The 13,521-nt window shown below is 51.6% G+C and overlaps 3 non-coding genes across 3 annotated transcripts; 2 read left to right on the forward strand and 1 right to left on the reverse strand.

Annotated features, from left to right (window-relative positions):
• The first annotated feature begins 229 nt into the window (after positions 1-229).
• On the forward strand, positions 230-301 carry TRNAE-UUC (transfer RNA glutamic acid (anticodon UUC)). The gene has a single exon. It is a non-coding gene; the product is annotated as a tRNA-Glu (tRNA).
• An 832-nt stretch (positions 302-1,133) lies between these two features.
• Positions 1,134-1,205, reverse strand: TRNAE-UUC (transfer RNA glutamic acid (anticodon UUC)). Its single transcript has one exon. It is a non-coding gene; the product is annotated as a tRNA-Glu (tRNA).
• Positions 1,206-5,878: 4,673 nt separating this feature from the next.
• On the forward strand, positions 5,879-5,951 carry TRNAV-CAC (transfer RNA valine (anticodon CAC)). Its single transcript has one exon. It is a non-coding gene; the product is annotated as a tRNA-Val (tRNA).
• The last annotated feature ends 7,570 nt before the right edge of the window (positions 5,952-13,521 follow it).

A 13,521-nucleotide genomic window follows, 5' to 3' on the forward strand; every position in this document is an offset into this window, starting at 1 on the left:
GTAGGAGAAATTGTCTTCTTCCTTGGCTTGACTCGTGACAATCTTTGTTGCAACGTTTCTGCCACTGAAGTGTCCTTCTACCCCCTGACCCAAGTGGCAGTCCCTGCATCCAGCGCCACGTACCCACTTCACAACGTTCTCCAGACATTTCTAAAGGTCTCTAACAGGTGCCTGCATCATTCTTAAGACCTTACTCCAGGAGACACTACCCCAATATCCCCTGCACCCCTCCCTGGTGGTCTAGTGGTTAGGATTCGGCGCTTTCACCGCCGCGGCCCGGGTTCGATTCCCGGTCAGGGAAGTAAGTCTTGTTTTGGGTTTTTTTTTTTTCCTCTTTGTTTTCTTTCCCCTTTTGACCACCACCAACATTCTGCTTTTGATGCAACCGCAGCAGCCTGGCTATAGTCAAGGCGGGTCGCGCTCAGTCTCCCAGGCTGGCAAGTGCCCGCCTGGCTCCTTCCTGACTCTTGCCCGCCAGGGCCAAGCTCAGGGATCTTCAGACTAAGACGGTGGCTCGCGCAGTCTGCAAGCCCCTCAAGCTTTCCCCAGCCGATCCTAAAATCAGTTTTGAGAACCTCAGGACGAAGTTACTGGGGAGCCAAAGACTGGTGTCCTATAATTTGCTATTTTAATAGGATCAGTCCTCATCTATTTATGATTGTTCCTGTCTTACAGGTAAAGTGAATTAATTACCATCTAGAAATACATTCTTGTTTTACAAAAGACCAAACGGCAGACCATCTGGTAAAATTACCTGAGCTGTCTACACCTCTGGGATGTAACTTAGGGTTTCAAAGAATGGGGGAAATACGTTACATACATTATTGAAATTGAAACAGTGCCTATGCCTATCAAACCTTAATAGATATGAGTCATTTGACGTAACTCACTTGTTTCACGTAGAAATTTTCTCATAGGGAAAAAACAAACCCGTAATTCCCAGTTGAGGGAGGCAGAGGTGAGTTTGAATCCGCATAGAGGAATTTCTCATTCTTCACAGGTACCTTGTTCCCTCAATACTGATATACCTCAGGACCGGATAACACGTGGGATGCGCCGAAACGAGCCTTGGTGAAGGCGGAATCGCTCGGAGCAACAGTAGAACGACGGCGGCGATCAGAAAGAAAACAGACTTCCCTGACCGGGAATCGAACCCGGGCCGCGGCGGTGAAAGCGCCGAATCCTAACCACTAGACCACCAGGGAGAGGTGCTGAGCACGGGTGGGCAGCACCTCCTGAAAAAAGATCTTAGGATTGGTTTAACCATACATTAAAAATTTGGGAGTATGTCTGAAAAATGTCCTTGAAAGTTTAAATAATTTCTGGAGGTGTGATTTGTAACTGGAGTCCAATGGCACAATGGAGCCTGCATATGTGCAGAGGATGCCGGATGCCAGCAGTATTCCTGTTCACCTTCCCTGGTCACGTTTTATATAGCATTTGCCACGTTCGATGGACGGACCCACTACGCAGTGGGAGTTCAGAGACTTCAGGTGAGTGTAAAGTAAGCACCTTGCCTCTGTGACCGCATAAACTGACCTTCCAGCCCAGAGGCCACACTTTCCATTCCAAGCAGAATTTGCTTCAGACGGAAAAAGAAGACAGTGGTGTTCTAAGAAAAACCAACGACCAAGAAATCCTGTCATCCTGTCTTACGTGACATCCGGTATCAGCCCACCGCTTACTGTGGAAACAAGGACCCGGAAGGAAAGGCAAAAACAGCACAACCAAGAATTCCTTTTCCTTCCAGGCCTCCCTTACTTACCAGCAAGCCGAAGGTAGAAAATGGTAGAACGTGTGTATTTAGAAGTAAACTAAGAATAGTTGAGTTAATTCTGTGCAACATTCCCACTATTCTGGGAAGGACGAAAACTCATGCGCCCGGAAGAGCTAGGAAATTCGGATTGTGTGACTTCAGGGATTCTGCCTATGAGTTCGGTGCTTTTACGTTTGCACTGTCAACTAAAAACAAATCCGGACTTAGATAAGGAGAGACTTATTAAGAAGACAATCTCAGAAATCTGCAAATATCTCAAAATCAAACAGCAAAAGGTGTTTCTTTCACAGGGAGGGGTAAGCAGAGCTTGGCAGAAGCTTTCAAGGGGAAGTTGAGGCAGCGAGGGAGACTGAACAGAGAGCGTGATGAGAGCAGTTTCCCAGGAAATGTGTTTCCCTTTGGTCAACGGACTGGCAGGATAAGCTAGTAAATGGGACATGTTCTGCACATTGGCACTTGCTCAATCTTGGGGACAAGCCTAAGTCCAAGGGCCTGTGGGGAGGAGAGAAGCTTGACTCCAGTTAGCTCAAGCTAAAGCAGAGGATGAGAAATGGGCCTCACACAAGCTAATGATAACCGGCAAAATTCACCCTAATTATTTTAATTTTTCTTTACATAGAATGACATTAAATAGCAAATGAAAAACACCACGACAAGTTGGGAGGGAGGCCACAGAAGAAGGAGGGGGGGCGGTGGGAAGCATTATATTTCATGACCTCTAGCAGCACTTTTCCTGCTGCTTTCTGAACAAGGGGCTCACATTCTCATCTTCCGCGGGGCCCCACAACTCCTGTAGCTGCTCCTAGTACCAGGTGGTAAGTTGAGTTTCCGGGTCTACGTTTGTATTATCATGAGTTACCGCTTCTTTCTCAAACATACCAGCCGGAGCTGGAGTTTTGGTTTTGTTATCCTTCTTCACTGTTCTGGGGCTCAGTCAAGCCCCCAAAGACCTTGGGAACGCCCAGACTAACCTCCCGTGCAGGCGTCCGGCTGGGCGCGAGACCCAGCTGATTGCTCTTTTGCTTTGCCTGGAAGATAGAGGACGACGGTCGGTTCCTTGCAATCGCCTACTGCCCTTTCCTCCAGCAGGAGCTGAGCAGGGTAGGCCTCTCTCCAGAGCCTGCGGCTGGATGTCACTGACCCGTTGCTTCTGAAAGGCCCAGCCTCACCTCTGCTTGCCCATTCCCATGAGGGGCAAGGCAGCCTCACACCTCCCAGCAACCTCTGCATCCCCGGTGGAAGAGGGGCTGTCTCTGACCACCTACCACAGCCCTGCCGGGCACTGGTGGACTTGGGTGGGGGAGGGGTGGAAAGCTGCCAGTGTTTCTGGCATTTCCACCTTGTGCCACTCCTATACTGGTCTCTTGCTGGGGCAGGGGACTGGACACCGGTGGTCTCCTGAGATCTAGGGCACAAGAGCAATCAAAGCCTTGTAGTTTGGACCCAAACTAGAACGAGGAGATAACCGACTTTGATGAAAAGCCCCACCTCCTTCCTCGTTAGGATAGTGGAAATGCATTCCCATCTGTCATAGGAGATTAGGATTTAATTCACCGGCCATTTAACTCATTCGTTACCACATCACTTTTGCTTAACTCCTCATTTCCTAGCTTACAAGTAAAATCAAGCAGTTAGTTACCATATAGAAATACATTGCTGCTTTACAAGAAGTCCGAAGGGATTAAGTGTGACATTCCTGTCTGCACGCCCAGCGCGTGTATTTGCATGGCTCTGCACTGCCCTTCGAGGCACTTTAGACACCTGCTGGCAGCCTCCAGCGGAAAGGCCAAACAGGTAAAATTACTGGGCTGCCTAGAACTCTAATTTGAACTATTTTTAGGATTTCACAGTGAGAGAACGTTTCATAATTACTAATACTGTGCTTCTATTGACATAATCTTTCTAGATTTAGCAGATATCTGAAATATTGTGCATGTTTCCCAGTGAAAGTTTAATAACAGATCAGCGATTCCCTGGGGGTGGGGGGTGGAGAGCATTTCGGAATTACTGGAAGGACATCTTCGATCTTCACAGCCTCCTTGCCCCTCAGGTGCTGTCAGCCTAGCAACCGGGTGTTTGACTCTGCCCTTTGTCTCTCGTGAGGATTACAGCTAGAAGGACTAGGAGCTCACTGCCATTCTTAATTTACACCTTTGAGTAAGTGATCAGCATCCTTACCTTTAAAATGTATTTCAGTGAGAGGTAATGAAGCTGGCTTACAGAAGAGGTTGCTGAGAGGCTGTTGTCATCAGGCTAAGGCGCCCGTGGCTGGGAGTTTCCCCGCCCCACTCCGGCTGCCCCCTCCCTCAGTCCAAGCGAAGGGTCCCTTCACCCAGTGCAGGGTCCACTTCAATGCCTGACTCAGGTCTCAACTCTGGATGAAAGCAGCAGTGGCCTGTGGCTGGAGCAGGGCGTTGGGATTGATGAAACGAAGTTCTGGGCTCCCGAAGTTGTGATGATTTCCATGTCTCGCTTCTGGAATCACCCCGTCTGTCCTGCTACCAGGCTCAGGGTCACAGAGCTGGGTCCTGGGCAGTGGCGAATTCCGGTGCTGGGCCCAGCAGGACTGAGCTCAAAGCACAACCTTACCTCTGTGCGGCGAGCACCTGGACAAGACTTACCTGGGGAACCATGCTAGCGAGCCTATGGGGTGCTGCTGGCTGCCACCTTCAGCGTTTAACTGATGTTCGGTGGTGCAATCCCATCCCTGGACAGCCTTTCCTGAGGCTGCTATCCTGCTGCTCTCAATGCCTCAGTTTGCCTTCACTGCTTCTCCAACTTTCTAAGTCTTAGTTTTGGATTCCGCTGAGGACCGCAACTCCTGCCTTCCCCCAACGAATAGAGAACATGCTAGTGTCTGTCTGGCTTAACAGTATTAGGACTTATAAAACGATGGCGCCCAGCCCACATATGCCAAGTGTCTGAGAGACCCTGCATCGGTAATGTGACATTGTGTTATAACAAGAAATGTATACTTTGGTCTTCATCCCAGGCCCCCGGCCAGAGCTCCTAAAACCTTCATAATTTCCTAAGACAGAAAGATGCTAGGACCTGGTTCCTGTCACAGAGCTCCTAAATCCCTTGGAATTTCCTGGGTAGGCGTGTGTTATGTTCTAATGAGGTGACTCCTGGTGGGCTCCTGGATAGCTGCAGGATGGGGTCTGGTCACCAGAAAAACCATTATGATCACAAACTTGGAAATTTCAGTGGCACCTCCCCCTCCTCTGGAGAAAGGCTGGAGATCGAGTTAATAGTGGCTCGTGCCTCCTTGAAGACGCCTCCACAAAAAGAAATCCCTGAGGCAGGGGTCTGCAGCACTTCCAGGCTGGGGAGCAGGTGCAAACCTTACTCCCCTGCCCACCTACCCTGTGCTATGCATCTCCTTGGTCTGGCTATTCATCTGGTAGGTAACCCTGTTTTCCCTCGTTCAGCGAGTCATTCTCGCACATTATCAAGCTGGAGGAGGATGTGGTGGGAACTTCTGATCTACAGCTGGTTGGTTGGTCGGAAGCACAGGTGACAACCTGCACTTATGACAGGTGCCTGAAGGGGCGAGGGGGTGTCATGTGGGACTGAGCCCTTAACCTGTGGGATCCGACACCGCCCCTGAGTGCACAGGTCGGACCACAGCTGCAGGGGAGGACCCCAGCCGGGGTCCCAGGCGGGGACTGGCTGGGGTGGGGAAACCTCCCGTGCACCTGGTGGGCAGAGGTGAAGCGTCCGTGGAGCAGTAAAGGACTCACAGGAGGAAAGGCACAGGAAAGAGAAAACGGCGTGTTTCCTTACAAGGGCTTCTCCATCTAGTGCTGGGCGAACGGAACGCGTATGCTTGTTTCGGAGAGAAGCTGCTTTTCCCTACCCCGGCCACGCCGCCACCTGTCTCTTCCCGCCCGTGGGTGCAGGGCGCCGGCGCTCCCGCGGGACTTGCGGGGTCGGGAAACCGCGGGGCCTGCGTTTGAGGAGCCCGGCAGCCGCAGGCGGCTCCCGGCAGCGGCCACGGGGCCCCCGGGGCCGGAGCTTCCGGCGGGGGCGCCATCGATCCTGCCCGGGGCTCGCAGCTGCCCAGCGGCAAGGCGGCTTTGCAGGCGCCAGCTGCCACCAGTTTCCGTAGTGTAGTGGTTATCACGTTCGCCTCACACGCGAAAGGTCCCCGGTTCGAAACCGGGCGGAAACACGCATACCTTTTGCCTGCCGCTCTACAGTCCTGCAGCCGATTTTGGGAAGATCCGGGCAGGAGGCAGGTCAGCTGGTGGCCGTCCCCCAGGGAGCAGCAGGCCCCCCTGCAGCCCTCCGCCGCCTCTGCGATGTCCTTTTCCGGCCCCAGAAAGGGAAAGCACTCTGGCCGCTCAGCGTATGGAGCCCTCGGTTCCGCTCCGGAGCCCTGAGGACCAGGTTCCCGGTCAGAAGCAGCTCAGCTGCCGGCGTCTGCGGCTGGGGCCGCGGTGGGCGCGCCTCCTCCGGGGAGTCTGCCAACCTGTGCGGGGGCCCAGCCAGTGCTGGGCGACCGTCCGGCTTTCCAAGAACGGCCCGCAGGACCGAGGAGCCGGGTCCCCCACCAGACCTGCCTTTCCAGGTTTCTCTTCAATTCCCACCATCCAGCCCGTTCTCAAGTCAACAAGCGTGCTCTCCTTTCTCCCTCCCTCTTTTCTGTCTCTCCCCACCGGAATCCGAAAGCCGTCGGTTCTCCATCAGGTGGGAACGATATGTTTTCCTCTAATTAAAAAGTTACTCTCACAATGCAACCCCTCAGGTGGACCTCAGGTACAGTGTTAATCTCAATTCATCGTCCTCTATCCACCTGGATGAGTACAAAACTATTGGGGGGGGGGTCTCAATTTCTTTTCTTTTATCCCTATTCCCTACTCCCACCCCCGCTAATGTGTTCGATATGCATCTTGGATGTGTATGTAGCCTTGTAAAATGCACATCTGTTCTGTCATTTTTGCACTCGGCACTGTGACTTTATGATCTACTCATGTTGTCTGCACAGTTAGTCCTTTGTTTCTAACTGCCGTAAACAATTTTATAGTGAGCATCTGCCCACTTTTCTTTCCCCCATGTTGGATCAGGCTGTCATGCACTCCCTGCTATGGCAAACAATGCCATCATACATTCTCTATTAGACACATATTTAGAGAGAGCCTAAATGCCAGATACTGTTCTGACCTCCAGGGATTTGGTCGTGACAAAAAGAGAGACAAAACAAATCCCTGCCCACATGGAGTTTACACTCTAGTGGGTGAGACAGACAATAACAAGATAATATATATAGTATATTCAGTGATGATAAGTACTCACGGAAAAGAGAGAGCCGCAGGATACGAAATGTCTGGCGGTGTGTACGCGAGTAGGTAGGGGAAGTGTATGGGAAGTTTTAGATAGCATGGCCAAAGAAGGGCCCCTGAGAAAGTGATTTTTGCGTTAAAACCTGGAAGAAGTGAGGAGACTAGCCCTGTAGATCTGGGCATCCGGCTTCTAGGCTGGGGGGGAAGCAAGGGCAAAGGTCCTACGGCAGGAGCTCTTGTATTCCAGAAATAGCAAAAAGACCCTGTAACTGGATCAGACAGCGCTAGGGGGCAGTAGAGTGCCTTGTAAGACGCACTAAGACATTTTTGGCTTTCACTTAGCGGAGAGCTGAGAGCGTGGGAAATGTATTTCCTTGCGAGGCACAACAGGGCAGAGAAGGCATCTGAGAAAGAGAGAAACTGCAGCCAAATAGCAGCAGGGAAGGAATAACTACAGCTCCTCTGGTTACCTTGCTTTTGTGTCTATCTGGAGCCCAAAATGATTGATGGCTCTCCCTCACCCTTGTTCCAGACCAATTACTCTAGCATTCCTAGGTTACCCATTCCACTAGCTCCTGAGTAGATGCCAGAAAGCTGGGCCAGCTGTGGAAAAGAAGGGTGGGCAAATTCCTCAGAGCTCTGTGGACCTTGAAAAGATTCCCTCCCTGTTGCTCAGATTTCAGGGCTTTATGGAGAGTACAAAGAATTAGTAGGGTGGCAGGCCTGTACCACCCAGACTGGCCAGGATCTTGCAAAGTCTGATCCTCGGTGGGACACAAATGGGAAATCCAGGAACAGGAGGCAGACTTTGTTTCCGGGAGCAAACAAGTCCATGGCTTCCTATGGAAGTTAAAAGGTAAAGTGCAGTAAGCACAGTGGTCTTCTCACCCTGCTCCCTTCTCTGTTGTCACTTAGGACCCAGGCTGCTGTCACCCCAGGTCAAGGAAAGTATGATGAGCCTTGTGAAGCGTTTCAGGATAGAATCAGTGAGACTTGCCTAAGAAATAAGAAAATGGCTGGGTCACACATGTTTGGGGCCTGAAAGAAGTAGTCCGCATGTTAACATAGGCAGTTAGTTCGGTTCTAACAGGGGACCCAGAAGCCAGCAGCGAGGAAGCCATGGCCAGCTATGGGAAGGTCAGAGGCCTGTCCTGGCAGCCTTCCACAAGAAGCCAGATCAAACCAGACAGGCCCAAGATGGCGGATGCCTTGACAGGAAACCCCTGACTAAATTAGGAAGCAAAAGGGTGAAACCCTGCTTCCTACCTCAAGTAATAAATATTCCATACCCTAGTTAACAAGTGTCAGTAAGAACGAGAAACCCAGCCACCAGGGCATTCAGCTCTCTCATTGAGCTCTCCTACCCGGAGAATGTACTTTTCACTTTAATAAACTTTCCTGCTTGTGTTACCCATCTACTGTGCTGTGTGTCTGTCCTTGAATTCCTTTTTGTGACAAGACCAAGAATCTTTGGTAACTCCTTCAGGTCTGGTTGGGTGGAGGCCTCAGGGCCCGAGGGGGGAGGCTCCCCAGTTCACCTGGCAACACGCACCACTTCTACCTATTTGCTGGGGGCGGGGGGGGTTGGCAGGGATCTCCCACTGATGCAAAAGCAGGGGCCACACTACACAGGCCAGTAATTCTACTCCAGTTTCGGTACTGCAGGCAAGAGCTTCACACACTGCTGGGGAAATGGGCTCCATCTGGCTGAGTCAGGAGGCTCAGGCATCACCATCCTGCCCAACTCCAGTTAGAAGACTAGACAAACTTTTCCCCTTGTTTGGAAACAGCCAGAGCATGGCACAGGCCAGAAATGCATCTGTAATTCCCATAGTTGGGCCTTTTGCCTAAATTGTCAAAAAGCTGGAAGTACCTTCAAGCCCAACCATAGAATCCTGCATAGCGCCTCACTTTTGGACTCATTCAGGGGCTTCAAGTAATGTTAATCGAAAAAGACTCAGGCGCAGAGCAGTGTGTAGAATATGTAGTGTTTGGGTAAGGAAAAGTGGAGAAAATATATGTATGTGATGTGGGGAACAAAGGCAAAAGAAACGTAGATAAAATCACATTTCCTTGTAACATTGACAAATAGTTGAGACAGGCAGAGGATAACATTCCCCCAGGAACCCCCAAACTTAAGGTTAAAGCCTTCTACAGGGGAAAACAACTTTAGCTTGACAATAGCCAGCCCGCCAGGACCCTATGAGCTTTCTTTAACATATGAAAAGTCCTTTTTGAAACTTCCCTTTGTCCTTACCTCGCCCAATTCCAAAGTACTAAATCAATTGCTCCTCACAATCCCAGCGCAGCTCTTCCTGCCCACAAGTCCTGCCCCTGTGCTATAATGAAACCACCTTTTGCACCAAAACTGTCTCAGGAATTCTTTCTTGGCCGTTGGCTCCCAAACCCTACTTAAAACCGTATCATATGCACATATAAATATCCACAGGTACGACTTATCCATGAAGTACCTACAAGAAACTTGGCTGTGGTTGCTTCTGAGAAAGAGAATGGGGAACTGAGGGCAGAGCCAGAAAGGAGACCTACTTTTCCTTGCATATACGTTAATGGTTGAATTGTCTGGGGTTTTTTAAAGATTTTATTTATTTGAGAGAGAGAGAGAAAGCAGGGGGAGCAGAGCGAGAGGGAGAAGCAGACTCCCCATCGAGCAGGGAGCCCCATGCGGGGGTCTCCATCTCAGGACCATGTCCCCAGCCGAAGGCAGACGCTTCACTGACTGAGACACCCAGGTGCCCCAGTGGTTGAATTGTTTTTATTACGTTCACATATTATCTACCAAAAAATGTCAAATGTTTTTTTTTTTTTTAAGATTTTATTTATTTATTTGACAGAGAGAGACAGCCAGCGAGAGAGGGAACACAGCAGGGGGAGTGGGAGAGGAAGAAGCAGGCTCCCAGCAGAGGAGCCTGATGTGGGGCTCGACCTCAGGACTCCAGGATCACACCCTGAGCCGAAGGCAGACGCTTAACGACTGCGCCACCCAGGTGCCCCTCAAATGTTTTTAAAATAAAAAGAGATAAAAAGTCGGCACAACACAAACTTCAAGTATGATTAAAAAAAAAAAGAGGCATCATGAAAAATGAGCAGCCTAGTCAGGTAAAGGCGAGATTATGAGTAAATTTTCATTACGAAGATAAACAGGGACACGTTAGCGCTCATTTCCCAAAAATTAATTCGTCACACGGTGATTTCGCCTTCCTACTCCTGGGGCCGTCCAAGTTGCGCCTAACCCCTGACGCCTTTCGCGCGCGAGTCACTCCCTGCGACATCGACCCTGCACATCAGCCAACCTCGCCAGCCTAACCAAACATCCCGGAAAATCCACATCCGATCAGCGACGCCCCGAGAAGAGGCGAGCCAGGGTTCCCCGGAAGTCCGAGAATGCCCAACGACTGGAGCCCCGGGACACCCTCGCCCCCGGACGTCACCTTTCCCCCGCCCGCTCTCACGTCCAGCCCCGCCTCCCACCCGCGGAAGTCCCGCCTCCCTCGCCTCCTGTTTCGGCCGGCCCCGCCTCCCGCCTCCCGCAGGCGGACGTCCGCGCTCCCGTCCGTCACGTCCGGCCCCGCCTCCCGTCGGCGGAAGTCCCCCTCTCCCCCACCTCCACCCCCGGTTACATCCGGCCCCGCCTCCCGCCCGCGGACGCCCCCACCCTTCCGCCCGCCTGTTGCCCGCGGACGCCCCCGCCCCCGTCCCCGCCCCCGCTCGGGTGCCCGCCCCAGCGGTCGGTAGCCTTCCCGTCAGTGAGGTTGAGTCAAGACCGGAAGGTGGAGAGGGGCTGGTGTCGGTTCCCGGCAGTGAGGGCAGGATGACGCGGAACGGGCAACACGCCGCGGAAGGGAAGCAGAGCAGAGCCGGGTGTCGCGGATGGGGCGGGGAGAAGGGGCCGATCCCATTCCGCAGCCCCACTGCCTCTCCCAGGCGTCTGTGGCTCGGGCCCAGGCGCTGGGAAAGACCGGGTTCGTCCCCAGGGGAGTGGAGTCCACACCCGCACTCATTCCTGGCGCTGTTCCGTCCGATCCTGTTCACTCGGCTCCTGCGTCTCTGACCCTAAACCGCTCTGATCCCAGTTACAGGTGTGCTATTTAAAAGGATTCTACGGACGTAACAACGGGGAAAGTCTGGTGTAGGAAAGTGCAGCGGTTCTCTACATACCTTGCAGAGTCTTGAATTTGTTAATGCACATTTTAAAATCATAATGACTCATTTTTGTTTTACATTTACCTTGTATAAGACTAAGTGGTTTACAGTGTCACTGAATCATTTTAACAATCTTAGGAGACAATCACCACCAAAATGCAACAGATGAAGAAATAAAGTTGTTAAGGGACATACCCGAGCTCCCATTCTAGGGATGGGGCCAGATCCAAACCTAGGTCATTCATACTGATTGTCCACAAATCCCTTTTAATATTTTTTTTAAGATTTTATTTATTTGACAGAGTGCGCACAAGTAGGTGGAGTGGCAGGCAGAGGGAGAGGAAGAAGCAGACTCCCCGCTGAACTGGGAGCCGATGGTGGGACTTGATCCCAGTACCCTGAGATCATGACCCAAGCCAAAGGCAGATGCTTAACCGACTGAGCCACCCAGGGGCCCCCACAAATCCCTTTTTAAATTGGAGCATCACTAGGGATCAGCCCTACAGATACTGCAGTTTGTCTTGGAGTGCCTGGAGAGGGGAGCTGTGAGGTCCAAGCTAGACAAGGGATGAATGTGAGCCCCTACCCTGCCGTGGAAGAGGCGGATTGCCCCTTTTGACCGCAAGGTGAGGCAGTGGGGAAACTGCAGGAGACAGGTCGAGGTGCCACCAGTGCTTGCTGCTGCCCCTCCCCACACCCCTCGTGGGACATGCCCAAATAGTCCCATGACACCCTGCAGTGGGGCCAGTCCTGGAAGGAATCAGATCCTCCTGCTTCTGAGGAAATGCGTTTAAAAAACCCAGGAGCAGGAAGTGAGCACACCCAGCTATCCAGCTAATCCAGCCACAGTGGGAGTTTTGGGGGAATGAAGAGAAGAATGGAGTCTGAAGAGACTGAACTCCTATCTCCTTCCAAGGGAAGACTCCTAGACAAGAACAAATGTCTTTTGTAAACAAGGGAACGAGACAGAGCAGCCCGTTGGGCAGAGACTTTGCAACTACAGGAAAATGAGTGAACTAGTTAATGTCAGGATAAGACCCCAAAAGGCCCAGCAGAAACAGCTGCAAGTCAGCAGGAGGCCCACAGGGACAAGGCCAACGTGGCTGAGAGCAGTAGCGTCCCAGAGGCCAGCCACAGGGAGCTGAGGTTGCCTCCTCTCTCTGCTACCACGATAGTTCCACGTGAACCTAGATGCCACCTTGAGGGCGCCCTCTGATTACTGCTGTGTAACAAACCACCCCAGGGTCAAGAATTGGGAAAGAGTAGCAGGGGGACAGCTTCTGTTCCAAAATCTCTGGGACTTCAGCCAGAACAGAGCCTAGAGGTGACTTAACAGGCTGGTGCGGGCATTACCTGGAGTCACTCACTCACGAGCCTGGAGGTTGTGCTGGCTGTTGGTGGGCATTTCAGCGGGAACACTTACATGTGGCCTCTCCATAAGGTCCACTTCCTCACATCAGGGTGGCTGGATTCCAAGAGAGAGCATCCCAATAGCATCAAGCAGAGGAGAGCATCTTTTTATTTTTTTATTTTATTTTTTTAAACTTTGTATCACATTCACCTTAGTCAGGCCCACCGGAATTCGAGAGGAGAGGATACAGACTCCACGCCTCAATGGGAGGAGTGTGAACAACACATTTAAGAAGAGCATGTGGCGGGGCGCCTGGGTGGCTCGGTCAGTTAGGCGTCTGCCTCCGGCTCAGGTTGTGACCCTAGGGTCCTGGGATCGAGCTCCACATTGGGCTCCCTGCTCAGCAGGGAGTTGCTTTTCCCTCTCTGTGTGGCTCCCCCAGCTCGTGCTCTCTCTCTCCCTCAAATGAATAAATAGGGACACGTTAACGCTCATTTCCCCAAAATTACTTCGTCACACGGTGATTTCGCCTTCCTACTCCTGGGGCCGTCCAAATTGCGCCTAATCCCTGACTACAACCTTCATGAAAAATTAGGAGGAATGACGGAGAGCCCAAACATTTACCAAGAGGGACTGAGTTAACCCCAAAACACTATGTTTGGGTTATATTTCTATTTGGTGATATTTCTATATAACCACTTCAAAGTGCAGTGGCTTAAAATAATTTACCATTTCTCATAGTTCTTTTCATTGGTTGGGGCCGAGCTGGGCTGTTCTGATGGGAGTGTGGCTTGATCTGGAACATTCAAGATAGCTTTAGGCCTCTCTCCACAATGGCCTCTGTCTCTGGCAAGGTGACTGGGCTTGCAGGCAACTGACTTCCAAAAAGAAACATTCCAACCAAGGCAGACCGAAGCCACAGATCCGTTAGGGTTTGTACCCCAGAA

This window comes from Ursus arctos, unplaced genomic scaffold, assembly GCF_023065955.2.
Source record: "Ursus arctos isolate Adak ecotype North America unplaced genomic scaffold, UrsArc2.0 scaffold_2, whole genome shotgun sequence".
In the NCBI taxonomy this organism is placed as follows: domain Eukaryota; kingdom Metazoa; phylum Chordata; class Mammalia; order Carnivora; family Ursidae; genus Ursus; species Ursus arctos.